Source organism: Panthera leo, chromosome D2, assembly GCF_018350215.1.
Source record: "Panthera leo isolate Ple1 chromosome D2, P.leo_Ple1_pat1.1, whole genome shotgun sequence".
NCBI lineage: Eukaryota > Metazoa > Chordata > Mammalia > Carnivora > Felidae > Panthera > Panthera leo.
Genome location: NC_056689.1, coordinates 83,376,266 through 83,379,406, shown reverse-complemented (window position 1 = coordinate 83,379,406; position 3,141 = coordinate 83,376,266). Strand labels below are relative to the sequence as shown.

General features: G+C 48.2%; 1 long non-coding RNA gene across 2 annotated transcripts; it reads left to right on the top strand.

The window, feature by feature from the left end:
- Positions 1 to 977: 977 nt before the first annotated feature.
- Positions 978 to 2,685, top strand: LOC122202613. 2 transcript variants are annotated; one of them, XR_006194763.1, is made up of 3 exons: positions 978 to 1,249; positions 2,125 to 2,259; positions 2,503 to 2,685. It is a non-coding gene; the product is annotated as an uncharacterized LOC122202613 (long non-coding RNA). The 2 variants fall into 2 exon arrangements; XR_006194764.1 differs by having other exon boundaries at positions 2,104 to 2,259.
- The last annotated feature ends 456 nt before the right edge of the window (positions 2,686 to 3,141 follow it).

Genomic DNA, 3,141 nt, shown 5'->3' with positions numbered 1-3,141 from the left:
GATGATTTATCTGGAGCTTTTGGATATCTTGGAGAGTGGCAGATTGTGCGTGGTACATGAACTGAAATCTTTTTGTTGTTGTTGTTGGAGTTTTCATGTCGTTCTGCACTTTTGATGTGGGGAGAGATTTTTTACTTGATCTGTCTTTTTGTAGTTCTTTCAATCCAAGATTTCACAGTCCAGCAATATTGGTAAAATAAACTTCTCTAAATCTACTCTATCTGGGAACGAAAACTCTCCTGTCACGAAATCCACACCCACAAAAAGAAACACAGCAAATATTTTTACACCCTACAAGAAACAAACATCTTCCAAGTTACTGATGTGTTTTAATCTAAGTAGTCCAGTTAGCTGTTGTTTAAAATGTGCAGTGGCAGCCAAATTTCATACTAAAATTAATTATTGAAGGTTTCAATGTTCAGGAAGTGCTCAGATGACATGACATAATGGAGACTTTTATGCATAATTATGACACTTTAAGAATAAATCTTTCTAAAATTTTCTGCAAAATCTTCCATTTTTGACGAGTTGTTATCAGTGGAAAGTAGAGAAATGTCTAAGCTTGATTTTTTTTTTTTCATGTATAGTATACTGTGAATTTTTTTTCTCTTGGGTGAACTGGCAAAACACTATGGAGGCTAATTTTTTTGTTTTGTAAAATAGAGATTTGGTTATGACACAAGACTGTAACATGACTCTAATTAAACTATAAAAGAAAATGTCCAGTGTTAATATCAAAGAGCATCTTCAATTGATGATTATTTTTTTAGCTCAGTGATTCGCCTGACGAGGTGAATGGAAACCATCCTTAAAAATAGTAACTGGCATTTTGAAGATGTGTGACTGGATATCATCCCACTTCTATTTAGAATAGCATGATAGTGGAATTCAAAACTGAACATTCTAGAACAGGTGAGAGTTTATCATTCGCTGATTCTACATGGAATCAAGCTCTTACTTCTCCAGGATAAACAAAGACTGAAACTAGTTCACATGCCCTCAGCCAGAGCCTGGTTTTGTGGATGATTCCCCAAGGATGCTGAAGAGTTCCTTGTGGCTCAGTAGAGTTAACGGCCCTCCCGGAGAACTTCCTGAACCTCGCAAAAACCCTGTCCTCGATTAAGATCCCCAACACGGTGTGCTCATCCTGCTTGCTCAGTAATTAGTAGGCTCTGAACAACCCCATCAGCACCATGAGAGAAGCCCTTTGCAAGGTGCTAACGAAGCAACCACAGTTACTTAACTGAAGGTACTCGCAAAGCCGGGCAGCAGGGACAGGGTGGCCTGGGGCTTGTGCATCCCCAGGTGGGGCCCATCTCCTGCCCTCCTTAGCTCTCCTTCCTCCCACATTGTCTTCTTGATGCTGCCAGTCCTGAGTCTGTCTCAGGCTCAACCACAGTGGCTTCCTGTGTGGACCCCAGCTGCTGTCCCCCCACTGCCCACTCTCCATTGGCGGTACAGATCCAGGATTTGCCTGGATCAATCCATGGTTCCCATCATACTGGAGGAAGAGCAAACACCTCCCAGCCCAGCCCTCCCATCTCCACCGCCCACAGCCCCATCTTCCTGGTCTTCCTCCCATTTATCAAAAGGCCAAGTTGTCCCCACTACCCCTGTCCCCCGGCCCACAGAGCACCAGACTCCACTAGACGTTCAGGTGCACAGGGGGGTGCTTCCTGCACAGTCGGAGCGCAGCTGTGGCAACTGGTCTATAGCCTGTTCCTGGCTTGATGGCCACGTCCACACTCAGGTCCTGCACACTCTTTTTTGATCCACTTTTCCCGTTGCTGTGTGCCTCTGGGCTTTCCCCGCCCCTCCAGTCCAGTCCTCCCCACGGAAGGCCTGGTCTGCCATGTTCTCCACTCCATCCCTGACACCTGGAAGGGCAGGTAGGAGGAACCCATAGTTTGCAGGATGTGATGCCACAGCTCGGCACAGGTGAGGCACCTGTGCACGCCCCCGCCCCCCCAGCCCAGGCAGTGGAGCCGGAGTCCTGGCCAGCTCGGACCATGCCTTCTTAAGTCACTTTTCTTCCCGATTCCAAAGTCCATTCCCCTGGGTGCCTGTGGGGGCCCGCAAGGCCAGTGTGTCTCCGCTCTTCAGCAGCCTCTCGGCCTTCCTCAGTAATCCCATCTGAAGACTTCAGAGGTACCTGTGCCAAACCACGGAGCCCGAATTGGCTGTGAGAGCCACGTTGCACAAGGCAGGCACCAGCACTTGCTCTCCTGGTGGGTGAGCCCCCAGGGGACTTCACCAGTGGTAAGAATCAGCCTGGGCTGCACAGAACTGAAGCCTTCGGCCCCATGTGGGGTAGATGAGGGCAGGGAGGCAGACAAGGGCTTTGAATAATTTGCACAGTAGTGGGGAGGCTTGGTGCCACTGCCTCAGAGGTTTCCTTGGCTTCACAGACTGGTGGCTGTCAAGGCTCAGTCCCAGCCATGACCCAGGCATGACTCTAGGACCAATGAGCTCAGGCCAACCAACCACTGTGTCTTCCTGTAGGCCTGTCCGTGCACCATGCAACTCCACCTAATGCATGGCGGGGTTTTGTGGCTCCTGCTCAGACATGAGAAGCCGCCGTTCACGCCCCGCTGAAAGAAGGCTGTGCTGTTATGCCAGGTAACGTCAGGTTCTAATGTGAGCCAACTTTTTCTGCGACTAGCGGTTGCTTCCCCACCACCCAACACTGTCCTTGGAAAAAAGTTAATTGTAAGAAAACTTTTGAAAACCCCGTGATTGTGTTCTGTGAGTAAATTGACAATTTGGAATTGACCAAGGCAGGAATTCTGAAGACTCAGCCTCTGCTGGTCATAATAATATTGAGACTCACTCAGAGTGATGGGAACAATCATAGTCACAAAAGTGCTAAGACCTTACCCCCATTTTATAGATGAGCAAACAGGCTTCGGGAGGTCAAGGAACTTGCTCCCGGCCACACGACTGGAAGGGTCCAACCTGGGACCAGAAGCTTCCTCTGTGTGACTCATTCCTGCCCTCATGCACAACTGCCATTTTGTCCATGTAAGGCACATCAGGCAATACCAAAGGAAATGTTCTTTCGTTAAAACCACTTAGGTTCTGGGAGCACTTTTCATTCTTCTAGTTTTCTAAGCCTCCTGTAGACGGAACACTTGTCAATGT